This window comes from Cyprinus carpio, chromosome B22, assembly GCF_018340385.1.
Source record: "Cyprinus carpio isolate SPL01 chromosome B22, ASM1834038v1, whole genome shotgun sequence".
Classification (NCBI taxonomy): domain Eukaryota; kingdom Metazoa; phylum Chordata; class Actinopteri; order Cypriniformes; family Cyprinidae; genus Cyprinus; species Cyprinus carpio.
The window spans coordinates 20,739,064-20,755,439 of NC_056618.1; the positions used below are offsets into that span (position 1 = coordinate 20,739,064).

Below are 16,376 nucleotides of genomic sequence, written 5' to 3' on the forward strand. Positions count from 1 at the left end.
ATGCATGATTATTTTTTCAAAGTCTGCAAATGAGTATAAATATTTATGTATAATACATGATTCACAACCCACATTAAAAAATCAAATTAAAAAAGTTTAAAAACTTCACTGAATGTGAAGCTATTGTTGGTAAAGGGTCAGTTACGTCTGTGAAATTTTGTGGGCAAAAACGTCCATTGTCTATTACCTATAGCAGGGATAGGCAATGTTGTTCCTGGAGTGCCACTGTCCTGCAGAGTTTAGCTCCAACCCTAATCAAACACAGCTGAACTAGCTAATCAATGTGTTCAGGTTTACTAGGGCTACATGCAAGTGAGATTTTTTTCTCTCAGGTTTTTTTTTTTTTTTTTTTTTTTTTTTGAGCTAAAGTCTGCAGGACAGTGGCACTCAAGGAATGACACTGTCTATTCCTGAACCTATAGTTTTCCTATAATGTAGTTCAGGGTTAGGGTTCAAGTTGAGCTCAGTCAACAGCATAAAATTGATCACAACAATATTAATTTCCAAATTAAACAAAATCAATACACAAAGCAATTTTCATATTCTGACAGCAAAATCTACATACTCACATGCATCTCTTATTTATTTCTCCTTTATTTAACCAGGTAAAACTTTTACAGAAGTGACCTGGCTAAGATGCAAACGATTTTAATGATGCAAAAGATTTTAAAGATTTAAAATTCTCATATTTTGTAGTTTCATATAACAGTTGATGCAGATGACAAGAAGTGAGACAAATAATATCTTCTTACTATTAGTGTTACTGACACCACAAGCTGAGAAAAAAAGGCTTACAGGCAGCTCAGTGTCTCCACCCATCCTCACATTTATATAGTGTTTGTCAGTAAGAGCCTACTGATTGTCTTCATGATGACCATCATCTCTCTGCTCCTGCTGGCCTCTCTGCTGCTCACACCTGACCTTCACTGGTGAGAGACTGACTATATAACAGCATTTTATATTAATTGGTATCTGCTGAATAACCTGACTGACAGCAGTCTCTCTCTTTCAGCTCATGTGGATGTTGGTATAGTGAAAAACGGCACAGAAGCAAAACCCCCACTCCAGACCTTTCATGGTTTCTCTTCAGAAGAACTGGCGACATATCTGTGGTGGATTCCTCATTTCTGATAGATTTGTTATGACCGCTGCACATTGCTGGAAGTAAGACTTCAGTTTAGTCTGAACTACAATTATGAGTTCAAATCATAATATCATAATTAAAAAAACTTCCTATAATGATGGTATTGTTCATAATAGTAATATGACTTTCTTACACAGAAATGAGAAACTAACAGCTGTGGTTGGCGCACATAACCTAAGACAGAATGAAGGGTCTGTCCGCATTGGTGTGAAGTCCTACCCACATACATCCACACTTCAACATGCACACTCTGCAGAACGACATTATGCTTTTGAGGGTAACAGTAGTTCCAATGATTGTTTTTAAAAGATTTATCAGACTGTCTTTTAATGATGATATTGTTTTTGTATTACAGCTAGAGAAAGAAATTGAACAAAACAAGAATGTCATGAAGATTTCCATACCAAAAAAAGAGAGCGAGATTGAAGCTGATTCTGTTTGCAGTGTTGCCGGCTGGGGAAGACTGAGTTTTAAAGGGAAAAAGAGTTTTCGTCTCATGGAAACAGAAGTGAAGATCATGAATAACACTGAATGCAAAAATAAATGGAAAGACAACTTCTCAGCCTCACAGATGATGTGTGTCTACGGGCGATGGAGGAAGCTGTAGTGTATGTAAAAACATTATCGAATTGAGACCATCATTAATGAGAAGTACTGTATCATTTCAGTCATCATGTGTTGATCTGTGTTTCTCTTCACAGGAGGATGGAGGAGGTCCTTTGGTTTGTAAAGACACTGCAGTTGGTGTCACTTCCTTTGGTGACCCAAAAAATCTGCAATAGTCGTGAACGACCTGTAGTTTATATAAAGATTTCACCATATATTGAATGGATCTGCAAAGTTATTGCAAATGTTGAATGATTTTTGCAATGAAAAACAGAATAAAGTATGTTTAAATGTTCAATAAACAAACTATGTGTCACGCATCAATTGTAAGTGGTGTTTATTATTGCAGCACTATAAAATAATAGTAGGTCTGCTAATAAGGATTCAATTATAGTCTCGATCCCAGGCTAGGTGATATAGGAAAAACATACAGTGTTGTCCACATGCATCTGACGTTAAAATCCTGACCCCTTTAGGTAGAATATAACACAACGGGGGTGTTGGATGTCAGAAAGTTTTTGATGGTGATTGGGAAGTGTTCGCAGTCAGGAGCATTTCCAAAGTTATTGAAAAAACAGCCGGAACCATCTTGAGTTAAATAAGTGGTAATCCAGTGTTCACCAGGCTGATTCAAAGGGTGTGTGTTAATGATAGACATTGATGGTAAGTTCCTTAATGGGGTTTCAGGCAAATGATTGCTCGGGAGGATGCCGATAAAATTAGTGTTTTTGTCCATGATAGCCGTGAGTTGCAACGAGTTCATTTTCTGTTCAGCAGTAATCGACCAGGACCTGTCTGCAGTTAGACATTTCGATGACACTGTCAAACACTGTAAACGATGAGATTAATAGTATGTGGTAACGGTTGTCTGAAGCGTCCTTCGAGTCTGTTATTCCCGGACTTGATGAGCGATATGTGCTGACCACAATCTTCGTCAGGCGTTAGGTTAAAGGTGTAAAGCGTGTAGCCTTACAGAAAATCATCCCTGTTGATAGAGAGGGCCTGATTTTTAAGATGCCTCCCGGTTGCAGTCGCGCCAGCTGATAAAGTTCACACACGGCAGATCCTGAGGCAAAGTCTGGCTGTAGAGGTTTGGCGGGGAATTGTTGTTCGTCCAGCGTACATGGCTAGGAACTCCAAATCGTAATGATTGAATGCGAATTGGTTTTTATCGTAGGTTCCGGTGAAGGAATAGTTATCCACCATAGCCAGGATGATGGATTTCGGTAAGGTCCCCAAAAACAAATTTTCCTGATTTGATACACAGGACCCCATTGGTATGGAGAAAATTTTCAAAACACACCCTATCTATGGGGTACTTGGCCATAGTTGAGAGCAAGGTCTGGGCATGTGCCAATCTTACGGATGGTGATACGGTCACTTTCTTGACAAAAAGCATAGCCGACATGATATTTAATTTATAGGCCACATCCTCATCGGTCATCAGGCAGAATTTGTCTTTTTGCTTCTGATCAGGGTCGTATTTTTATGTCGATGCCGTTTAGCATTCATTTTAAGAAAATGAAGAAAATATCATTGTGAATAGGCACCAACAGTTCCACAACCTTACTCCTGGCTGTGTAGATCTATCTCTTTGGTCAGCCCACAGGTCAGTTCTCACTCATCTGCCCCGCTGTGTCTTTGAAAAACGACCAGCTGAGAAAAAGATTCCAGCATATCTTTGCTGTAGTTGAGAAGAATCTCAGTGATACATCACTAAGGATACGTGCTCAAACTCTGAGATATCAGGTGGTCACCCAAGACTGACGTCGACTTGTGAAAATATGGTGGCTCTGGGGTAATTTATTAGGGATACCTTTGCAGTGTCTGCAATGTCAGCCCCATACGGTCTCATGATTTTAAGACGTAGAAACAACAACGTGTTGTCGATGTAATCTTCGCCTGTACCGGGGATAAAAACTCGCCAAAGGGGACGAATCCGATAATGCCGATAAAAGGAGGTAATTTCTAAATAGGCATTTTTCTCGATAATCGTCTGGGTCAGCGGGACTGTGAATAAACCCAACTCGGATTTGATGCACTCTCCTGACATGCAGTGCAGTAACACCATGTTAGAATATGGTTTTTATGGATCTCTTAACCACGGTGTTTCTTTTCTTAGTCTTCTTACACTTTCTGGGCGTAACTGAGGGCTTCTCTGACCTTTGCTTTGTTTTCTTTATCGAAAGGCCAACGCCTTCATATACCCGGTGGTTTAGACAATCTCTTACGTGCCATGACCATGAGACCCAAACCGTCTTGAGCTTTAGGATCACCATTATATGATCTAGACAAAGCGTTTGAGACAACGTCGGAAACTATATTTTTAGCAGCCACTTTTAGGTGAGGTTTAGAATGTTGAACCCCTTTTTTAACAACGGTACTGCCATCCTAAACAGACCTCTGAAAAGACCTCCTAGAACGGCTCCGTACATAATGGCTCCGCCGGCATATCTTGGTAGTCCGCTGCCAGACTGATTTTGATAATAGTCGGCGTAATCAGCCACATTCATCCCTCGGGCGTTGTAAAAAGACATTTTAAAAAACCTAGATTGTTTTGTGGGCCTAAAGTGTAGTTTTACCATGACTTTTCTGTAAGAGAATCCTTTAATTCTACGGTGATGTCCGTGATATGAGACTTGTTGACCGATGCGTAATGGGGTTTGTCATATCTGACACTGATGATATCATTCTTTTCCCCAGTTATATGTACCCATCTTAAAAGTGGTACGTACGAATCACCCACTAATTGGTATTCGATAATGTCGGTATAAACATACATTGTATAGAAGCCCCCATTGATATTGGCTTGATGAGGGGCATTCGTAATAATGGTCTTTTGTAAAATCAGCATTTTCATGGTAGGCCGAACGTCCTAAAGGCTCCTCAGGTTTCATACCTAAAATAGTAGTGAGTTAAAAAATTAAAATTAAATTAAATGTATGCATTTAGCAGACGCTTTTATCCAAAGCGACTTACAGTGCATTCAGGCTATCAATTTTTACCTATCAGTTTCTCTTAGAAGCTTACCCAATGTTAGGTTTTGCAACCATTTGAACTATGTTTATTAATTGATCATAAGCCAATCGCAGCTGGTGCGTTTACCTCATTTATCCTACGGACCACGGTGCGAACAGTTAAGTCAATGCAAAGACGTCTGTTGTGAAGTTAATTTTACACATGAATGAAGCAAATAAACTCAAAATGTTCAAGGGTCCAACTACGTGCGAATAGCACGATTTATTTGTGCAAGTCACGTCTGGTGTGAACACACTGTAAGACCGCATCTTTTAACACCGGTTTTTTAACTCCTAAAGATCCGGGGATAGCTGGGGTGTAATAGACTTTTTTCATGAGCTCGGACATATCAACGTTTCGACCCTCTGCAAAAGAATAACAAGTACAAGTGTAGCATTTCAGGCTTTTATTAAAAAATAAAGATATAGTAAAAATAGGGTTTCAAATTGGATACACAATGACAAGACTAAAATTCAAATTGGTTACAAGAATAAAATAAAAAAATTGGTTACATAATGACAAGAATAAAGTTCAGATAGAATGTTGTTACAAATTGTCTAACCAGTAAAGACAATTTATACATGACATATACCCCTGATCTAGTATATAGTTGACCAGAATTTCAACCATTTTGCTGACCTTGTTTTTCTCATTTTTTGAAACAAGCTTCACACATACATCAGTTACATATGTACACATACATAATACCTTGCTAACTCCTATCCCTTGACCGGCTGCGGATATCTTATCTAGAATTTTTCTGAGCATTACAGCCGGTGGATCAGATCTGTTAACACACGTAAGTCAATGTACCCCATTTATCCGTAACTCATTCTCATAACATCCATTTGTTTCTTGAGATTCTTTATACGTTTCGTTTATCCCTCATAATATTTCTCGGGATCACACACATGTTCGATAGCCGTAAGTATTATTTCGATCATTTGCTCTTTATAACCTGAGATAAACACGAGGGTCTCTGAAAAAAATTCTTCACGCTACACATGGACCCCATAATGTTGCGCTCACAGTCCAGGGACAGACACACTGCTTTGCCAGAGATCTAAGGTGTTGTAAACAACCTTCTTTTCTCTTTCTTGCAGTTTTGAGATGATAAATGGTTCATCTCAATTCATGCAGGGTAGCTCCAGTAGTTCCTTGAATCCTCAGATTGATGTTGGTCATTAAACTGCAGCGGCATAGGGTGAAGTCGATAATGGTCTGAAGACCGGGCTTGAACAGTTTGCAGTTCAGCTCATTGAAGCATGAGTTGAAATAGTATGCGGCAGGCTCAAACAGACAGGAATGTTGCAGCTGGCTCGGATGATCCGTTGCACAACCCTCGCACTCCTCCCTCAGTTTGTTGTCAATGATGTGCTGCAAAAGCAGCACGATCATGGCTTTTATGATTTTGAACCCGATGCCACTGAAACACCGTCTGCGGTGTGGGCTGAGGTAGTACACAGTTCCTTTAGGTAGCTCAGGTTGCGATATCCAAGCTCTGTGCAGAATTTATCCAAGCATTCTTCGTGCAGTTTGGGTGAGCGGTGTTCATCTGTCGGAATATAATTGATAGCATTATCATCAGGAGCAACGAGGTTGAAAGGAGCATAATCGCTTTGTAAAGAGTCTTCTTGAGACATGTTGGAAATGTGATATGGGGAGGTACTTACTGTTCTTTATAATGGCTGTAGTAAATGGGCGGGGACGTCAACACCTCTGAACTTTTTCCGGGGTAACTATTGGGGTGAAACAGCCATGTTTTAATTTTGTTGTATCTGTCACGCATGTCATACCACTTGAACGTTTTGTTTACGATCTGGTCACAAAGGGTCAAAGCCCTAAATCAAGGGTCATAAATCATTTTTTGTCATAAGCTGCATGGTAACAACTTATAATAGTCTCTTTCTTGCCTCTATATACAAGCTCTCCATAAAACAAACAAAAAAAAAGCTCTGCAAATTAACAATATTTTAATAGCCACATATAAGACAGACACTTCATATTTAATGGTATTTTATTAATTTTATTGCATTAAATGTATTCTACTTTCAATAAAACATTTGCAATTGGTTTTTAAAAGCTGATTTAATGCATGTTTTAGCCTGGGTTTTTTATTGCATTTACACATGTTTGACCAGCATGCATCACTAGCATGTGGTGTTTCTAGTGCTTTAATGGCAGAGTTTAATTAATTTAAGTGGGTACAGTATATTAAACATATTAAAAAATATGGATTCAGTACCGTATATAAAAATAATACAGGCATAATCTGAAAAACAAGCCTTGTGCATCACAGGGAATAATATTTAGAGATTTTTACAGATGGTTTGATACCTTTAGATCAAATGGTGTTGTTGTTTAATGGATTTATATTATTGCATACATTAAAAGTTATAAAATTATTATAAAACACATAAAATGCTAATTCCAAAAATGGAGCCTTGTGCAATAACAGGGGTGTTTTTCTGAACATTTTATTATCAGTTTGATAGTATTATGTCATGTAGTTAAATTTTTCAATGAATTTATATGGTTAATTTCTATATAAAAAAATATTTCTAGAAATTAAGCCTTGTGCAACATAAAGGGCATATATTTATGTCCATCTGAGTTAGTTTGTTCTCAAAAAACATAACAGGCGCAAAGAGTTTAATTGGTATGAAACCGAATGTCTAATGAATGTCAAACGTCAAACTAAATTTACCGCAGATAAGTATCATGTATGACAATTCCACTCGCAATGATCTCATTAACTTTGTTCATGTCATCTAGGAACAAATAATTGCGCTGCTCATTCTTGATGCTGACAGAACAAACAGCGTTCCGCGGAGACAACTTTAAATGCCATGCCGATGCTTGACGCTCGATTTGCTGATTAAGCATCACCCCATTCAGACGCTCTGCAATTCTAATCAAGCACAGGCTGATCGACAGCGTTTTGCTTTTTGTTTAAACAAGCACACGCAGCTCTACCAGATTATAAGAAAAGGTTAGAAAAGAGAGTTTGAATTTACAAAAGCTTTTATTTACAAGAATTCACCCATTTACAATTACATAGCCTCAAGTAACAAGTTAATAGTTACTTAAAGTTAGTAACAGATTAATTTGTCATCAAAAATTGCACACTGAGCATCATTACAGCACCAAATATTTTCAAAAGAAAAAAGATTAATACATTTATAGTAATACAAATCAAATTAAAAATTCTAGACTGCAACTGGTTAAAAACAATGCAACAATGTTTGTGTTATATCCTGTTCAATTTTCTTTCTCCTGCTCAAATAGATGGACATCTTTGCTTGTCCCACCACAAAATTAAGCAGTTGACAGATTTGTTCTTAGAAACATATTTACAACCTAATATGAAAATCTCTTGTGGGAATACTACATTGCAATTTTTAAAAATAACCTTTAAAACAGAAAACAGTAGTTCAAGTCATTGACAGCTTAAGCTGCAGTCCTTAAGTTGCCTCTTTGTCGCCATCTCTGTCTGAAAACCTGCAATTGCAGTTATTTGCACAATTATCTTTATTGCATGGGTTGAGCACATGGATGAATCTAATGTTTTGAGCATATGTGTGGCTGTCAGTCACCGCACTGGTGTGTATAATTTATTTAGGAATCACAGATTCTAGCCTACATCTTGGAAGTATGACCCAAATAAGAATTTTCACCGGATACTGTAATCTGAATTAGGGATCCACCGAAATGAAAATTATTGACCGAAGCCGAAACTGAACAAAGTGAAGGACTGGGCCAAAGGCTGAAGGCCGAATACCGAACATGGTTTTTTGAGTTTTTTCCCCATGTATTTTGCCATTTTTTTTTCACCATTGCATAAGTTAAATATCCAAAATGTGCTTTTTAAAGTTTTGTCTTGCTTTTCAAAAAAATGAAATAAATAAATAAATCAATCAATCAATTACAAAACAACAATTTAAAAATATTTAACACTGAACATTTTTAACATTCTAGCAGACACTATACAAACAAAGCACAATTGAACTTTAAATTAATAAGTTAGTAAAATAATATTTTTGGCCATCAGACCCCCTTCTTGAATCAGGCATGTATTTTTACTGTACAAGTAAAAACAGATCTGAGCAGATTACAGATCTGAACACTATATGTGAATGTTATAATAAATGTATTAACAGAGCTGTTGTAATGATTATTATCATTATTATTGTCTGACATTTTATTTTATTTTACAGAACAACAGTAAAATTACAATTCCAACATTTATGAATGATGATGTTCTTGCTTTTTCTCAACTTTTATTTTGGCGGAAACGCGCAGGAAGACCTCAGTGCTTCTTTTTGTTGACAACAGCAGATTTATAAATGAGTCTCATTACGAATATGTTGTAAGTATCACATTGTCACATGCCTTGTAAAAATTCACAAAATTCATAAAGATTTTCCTTGTGCTTTGGACTTTGAACCCTGGTTAACAAGCTAGTTCCGCAAGTTTGTGCAGCTCTGTCAGAATACGAGCAATGTATGCGTGTATTCGAAAACATAACGTTCTGCAGTTTACTTACTAATTGTTTAAGGCCATTTCATGCTTTCAGTCATCATACAGCAACCAGCAACTATCACGCCTTCCTCTTTTCATAGAAGACACACGATGCAGTACTAAACAGTCTCTCGCTGTCGTTGCTTGTAATGATTTTTGCATCTTTCAAATAGCAACTAGCTGGTTACAATTTATTCTGTCTTTCCGCTTATTCGTACTTTCTATTGGTCCTTTAGAAATCATTCTAATTTTGATAATAAAAAATATATAAAAAAAATAAACAACTAAAAAATAGATTTAATTCATACAAAAATACAAACCAAATCTATTGTAATATTATATATATATATATATATATATATATATATATATATAAATGCGTGTGTGTGTGTGAATTTAATACTTTTATTCAACAAGGTTGCATTAAATTGATTTAAGGGACAGTAAAGTTATTTATACTTATTACAAATTAATTATATTTCAAATACGTTTTAACTTTGTATTCATCAAATAATCATGAAAAAGTTGAAGTATCACAGTTTCCACAAAAATATTAAGTTAAAACAGTTTTCAGTAGGCCTATTGATAATAATGAAAACCATTAATAAAAACAGCATATTAGAAGGATTTCTGAAGGAACATGTGACACTGAAGACTGTAGCAGTGATGCTGAAAATTCAGCTTTGATCACAGAAATAAGTTACATTTTAAAATATATTTAATAGAAAACCAGTATTTTAAGTGTAATATTTTATATTATTATTTTTACTGTATTTTTGATCAAATAAATTCATACTTCTTTCAAAATCTAAATAAAAAGTCTTAATTATTTCAAACATTTGATTGTCAGTGTGTATATAAAAAATAATGCATGTGAACTAACCAAATATAGTATTTTTATTGTCTTCAGATTTACAATGTTCTAGAGCAAGTTTGAGAATGATGAATATATATTTTTTATTCTTACACATGTGAAATTAGTATATTTTTTACGTGTTTATATATATATATAATATATATATATATATATATATATATATATATATATATATATATATATATATATTCTTAAAAACGTGAAATTAGAGATTTACAGACATTCACTCTTATCTTACAGTATATTGTGACTAATAACTTAAATGGCATTACAAAAAATGAGAAAAGGTCAGTAGTTTGCACCCCTGAAAATTAATGTCTGTCATTTAGGATTTTTATTTATTTATTTATTTATTTATTTATTTATTTTTATCATAAACAGTTGCATATATGTACATACATGCAGCTTATTTTGCATATGTATGTGCTTCAACCTCAAGGCTGATCAACTCTGGCCTGAGTGTCCACTGTCCTCCAGAGGTCAGCACCAGTCCTAATTAAACACACTTACCAGTAGTTTTCAAGTAAATCTGAAGATTTTTACCTGGTTGGTGGGTTTGATTGGGGTTGGAGCTTAACTCTGCAGGATGATGGCCCTACAAGAGCAGGGTTGGTACCAATGTTCTGCCATAGATGTAAAGATAAAGTCATCTAAATATAATAATATTAGTTCAATGTGAATATTAACATTTGCTAACTGCTTTTAAATGCAAATATCTTTAAATCAGAGCCAAGGCACAGGGCCAGATCCCATAGACAGATAGCTCAACCACTCAGCTATCAATCTATAAAATCATGGCCTGCTTCTGAGAAATGTTGCATAGTTTTTCAGTATCAAACCGTTTTTTTTTTTTTTTTTAAATGAAATAACATGGGCTGAACAAGTTTCTGTGCGTGAGTCTGTGGTTTTGTGATATCACTTAAAAAAGAAAAAAATTATTTACATATATAAATAAATGAAAAATATGATTTATATATATATATATATATATATATATATATATATATATATATATATATATATATATATATATATATATATATATATAATGGAAGTAATTTGTCATTTATATCCTGTTTGTCATATTTATTTGCTTGATCAGTGTCTTTTTGGTTCTTTTGCAGTGGCAAAGCTCTTTGAAATAACTGAAATAAAATCATAGAAAAAAAAAATCAAGAATTTTAGAAAGCCACACTATAACCTTTAATTATATGTGCTAAAAAGGTTTTCTTATCGCTACATGTCTTTTAGCCATCATTACTCCATGACATAAGAAAGAGTAGAGAGAAATCTGTCCTCATTAATGAACATCCTACACCATGCATCAACAGATCTTGGCCTTTTTTTTTGTAAAACAACAACAACAACAAAACAACAACAACAACAAAAAAACACTACAGTTGTATTATGAACTGTAAATTATTAAAGAACCAAAATGCATGCATGTAAATTAAAAGCTATTAAAGGCGTTTTAAAATGATTGTTTTAATAAATCTCTTTTACATTAAATAATAAAGATACAAAGCAGCTAAGTTAGATATTGTTGTACAAATAATTATAAATTGTTATAGACTGCGAATAAGATTGCAGTTTCACAATTTTGCATATGCATTACAAAGTTAATTATTTTTTTACATGCAATGATACCAAAAAAAAAAAAAAAACCAATAAGATTTGTAATGAAGAAAAAAATATTAAAATAAAAAATATTACAAATAAGAATAAATGTTGTGGGTCACACTCAGCTTCATGCGTGCCACACAAATCTTGCACTCTGATATTTTAAGGAATAGAATACACTCCTGCATTTAAATGCGGCTGCAATTATTTTATTTTTTTTAGTTTTACTTAAATTGTATGAAAGCAAGTAAAGAAGGCTCCCTTAAAAATCACTGAAGTTGTCAACTAATGAAGCTCTTTTTTTACATTGTGTGCACTTTGTTGATTATAATGAGAGAACTAGATTTTAAACGTGAGGACATTTTATTAATCAGTACATTCTTTTCAGTTTCAATGATTTAGCTAAATCGTGGCCAGGTTTAATTTAATCGTTTCTTGTTTTATTTTGGCTTAAATAATGGGAGCGAAATTATTCAGTGCAGTTTTCCTAAAATAATGAAAATAATGCATTCTTGTGAGAGGTTTTTAATGGCGAGATCATATTACCTGGATCGATCATCTGCCTTACTATTGTTACTGCCTAGGCACTCTTGATGTATTCAATATTTTCGTGGTCAGTTGTTACTTGAAAGGGGTGGACTGCTCCTTCTAGCCAGTGTCTCCATTGCTCAATGCCTGCTTCCATGGACAAGAGTTCTATGTTCCCAACATCATAGTTTCTTTCAGCTGCAGTTAACTTTCTTGAGAAGAATGTGCCTGTATATAGTTTACCAGGTTGGCCATGGCGTTGTGAGAGCACAGCTCCGATTCCGCAGTCCGAAGTGTCTACCTCCACCACAAATGGAAGATTGGGGTCAGGATGTTTCAGGATGGGGATGTGGTAAACTTTTCCTTCAATGTATTGTAGGCCTAACTGGCTTCCTCAGTCCACTTCAACTTCAAAGGCTTTCCTTTCAAGAGGGATGTCAATATGAAATTAATTATACTGTAATTTCTGATGAAGTGTCTATAAAAGTTGGCAAACCCCAGAAACCTTTGAAGCTCTTTTATGGTGGATGGTTGTGGCCATTCCATGACGGCCTTGACCTTGAATTCATCGATTTTTACTCCTTGGTGACTGATATGGTAAGCCAGGAATGAAGTCTGTCTGACATGAAACTCACATTTTTCTGCCTTGATGTACAGTTGGTTTGTTAGCAGTTGAGAGAGGACGGTCCTGACATGGTTGATATGTTCAACTTGTTCAACAAGTTGAACTATGTTCAACAGTCATAGGAAACATGTATTCGGCAGTTAAAGACATGACGCAGCGCGCGTGTCTGTGGAGTGTGCGTCATTAGAAAAAATGTGCTCAGTAATTAAAGAGACAGGGTGACGTTTCTGTTATTTGGTTTGTGACATCCTTTACGGGAAATGCAGAATCGTCAGAACACCAGCGCAAGGCTGCTCACAGCACTTGGTCACATGTTGCACCAGAACCGTTTTTGGAACTGAAACTTAGAAATTGCTCACGGTTCCGGTTCATTTCAAAAAACAGAACCGGTTCTGAATAAGAACCGGTTCTCAGTTCCCAACCCTATTTACACAACAGAAAAGAAGGTTTACAAGGCTGTACCCCGCCCACATCTAGGGTACTCGGATCACATCTCTGTTATGCTAATTCCAGCATACACATCACTTCTGAAACTCACCATACCGGTTCAAAAACTCATTACAGTTTGGCCAGATGATGCTACCTCAACACTACAAGACTGCTTTCAGTGCACAGACTGGAACATGTTTAAAGAGGCAGCCACCTACAACAACCTCACAGAGCTGCAGGAGTACACTGAAACTGTGAGTGCTTATATCAAAAAGTGCATTGATGATGTGACGGTCCCCAAGACCATCACCACACATGCAAACCAGAAGCCGTGGATGACAGCAGAGGTTCATGGGCTTCTAAAGACCAGAGATGAAACATTCAAATCAGGAGATAAAGCAGCCCTAAAAATACCAAGAGCCAATCTGTCCTGTGGCATCAAAAATGCTAAACGGTTATATGCTCAAAAAAAATCAACAATCACTTCACAGACAGCAGAGACACAGAGCCTGTGGCAAGCCATTCAGACCATCACTGACTACAAGCCCCCGCCACAGGACTGTGACAAAGACACATCCCTCCCGGATACACTCAACCACTTTTATTCATGGTTTGAAATGCAGAAGGACACACCTGCAAAAAAACTGCCCATACCTCCCAATGACCAGGCGCTCTGTCTGTCTCCAGTCGACGTAAGGAAGACTCTATCTAGGATTAACCCACGCAAGGGTCCTGACGACATACCTGGCCATGTACTAAGAGACTGTGAACAACCTGTCCCTCATTGTGAGTAAGACAAAGGAGGTTGTGATGGACTTCAGGAGAAACTCCGTTGAACACCCCCCACTGACTATTGACAACTTGACTGTGGAGAGAGTTAGCAGCACTAAAATTCCTGGGGGTGTACATCACAGAGGATCTCACCTGGACCACCAACACCATGTCACTCTTCACCAGTTGAAAAGAGCAAGTCCCCCCCCCCCTCCATCCTCACCACATTCTACAGGTGAACCATTGATAGCGTGCTGACCAGCTGCATCACTGTCTGGTATGGGAACGGTAGTGCAGCAGACCGCAAGACCCTCCAGCGGACAGTGAACACAGCTGCAAAAATCACCGGTGCCCCTCTCCCCTCCATCCTGGACATATTCCTCACACAATGCTCCAGCAAAGCCAACAGTATCGTGAAGGACCCCACCCATCCATCCCACAGTCTCTTCCAGCTCCTACCTTCAGGAAGATGATACCGGAGCATCAGAGCCCGCTCTGCCAGACTGGTCAACACCTTTTTCCCTCAGGCTGTGAGACCCCTTAACTCAAATCACCCCGCCCTCCTCTGAAACCCCACACAAACCCCCTACCTCCTGAAAACCCCCAAAACATACTACATCCACCCCCCTAACATCCCCCAACCTTACCACATCACAGAAAAAACTGTCTGAAACAGTCTTTGTTAACTTTTTTTTATTGCAATTCAAATCTATTTTGTGCAATTCTCCTCTATGAGCACTAGACACTTTTCACACACACTGTTGTATGTACATAATCCCACAAAAGAGAGTAACGTGTTTACGTGCTCATGCACTACAAATCATCTTGCACTGTTCCCCAGCCACCTGCTTGACTTCCGATGTTTTTCTTTTCATTCGTATTGTCTATATATTTTTCTTTTTCAGTCTATGTATAGGTAAACATTTACATATAGTATATTTCAAGTTAAAATCTGTCAGTAGGTTAGTTGTGTATAAGTATAGTATTATTGGAAGCATTTGTATAATTTGTATTTTAAAGTTTATGGTATAGGTAAACATTTATATATAGTATTTTTATACTAAAAATATGTCAGTAGGTTAGTGGTGTATAGTTTTATACTATTTTACTTCATTGTTGTATGTCTGTATTTATGTAGCACCGTGGTCCTGTGAAGCATGACATTTTTTTCCACTGTATGTCCCCGCATGTAGCGGAATGACAATAAAGCTCAACTTGACTTGACTAATGAGGTTCAAAGGTGCTCCAGAATCGATCATCGCTGTTAATGAAATAGAAATATCTTCAGTCTTTAGTTTAATAAGGAGCTTGAAGGACTTGTTACTTGGAAGTGAAAAGTGTTCAATATTTACCCAAGAGGTTGTTTGGGCTTTGTGTCGGCACCCATAACTGCGATGGCCTGCTTCACCGCAGTAAAAACATAGTCGGAGTTGACGTCGCCTCATCCTTTCCTCCTCAGATAATCTGGAAAGTCCTAGTTGCATCGGTTCATCACTTGGTTTGGTGATTGATGTTGTTATAGGTTGAGTGATGGCTGGTGGAACATGTTGAAATTCTCTCGCATTTCTTCGTCTTGGGGCTTGTCTCATCAGACTGTCAATTTTTATGGTCAGTCAGAAAACAATAAATTCTCCCCTTTACAAGCCAGCTCTGCCTGCAAAGCAGTGTTGAGGCTATGTTGAAACACAGCTTTCAGGGAAGCATCATTCCATCCGCTCTTAGCAGCAAGTGTTCTAAACATGATGGCATATTCGGCAGCTGTATGGTTACCTTGTGACATCTGCATTGATATATCCTTGCCCCCAGTGGGATATTTAAACACTTCTCGTAGTTGTTGGATTAAATATTCAAAAGATCTTCTAAATCGCACATCCGTTTCCCAAACTGCCGCAGCCCAGTCGATCGCCTTGCCAGATAATAAAGTCATCATGAAAGCCCATTTCTTTTCATCTCAAGTCAAGTCAAGTCAAAGTTTATTTATATAGCACAAATTTAACACAACTGTAGCTGATCCAAAGTGCTTTACAGTAAAACATGATTTAAAATAGAAAAGAGTGGAGATAAAAGCAAATATCATATACAACAGACAAATTATACATAAACACCAACTATATATACATAAAAAGAATAAAATAATATAAATACATAAACAGTATCACTCAAAAGCTAAGGTATAAAAATATGTCTTTAAGCTAGTTTTAAAAACATCCAGTGATGGAGAAGCCCTAATACTCAAG

The 16,376-nt window shown here is 36.7% G+C and overlaps 1 pseudogene; it reads left to right on the forward strand.

Moving 5' to 3' along the window:
* Positions 1 to 728: 728 nt before the first annotated feature.
* LOC122141420 lies at positions 729 to 2,005 on the forward strand (annotated as a pseudogene).
* Positions 2,006 to 16,376: the final 14,371 nt, after the last annotated feature.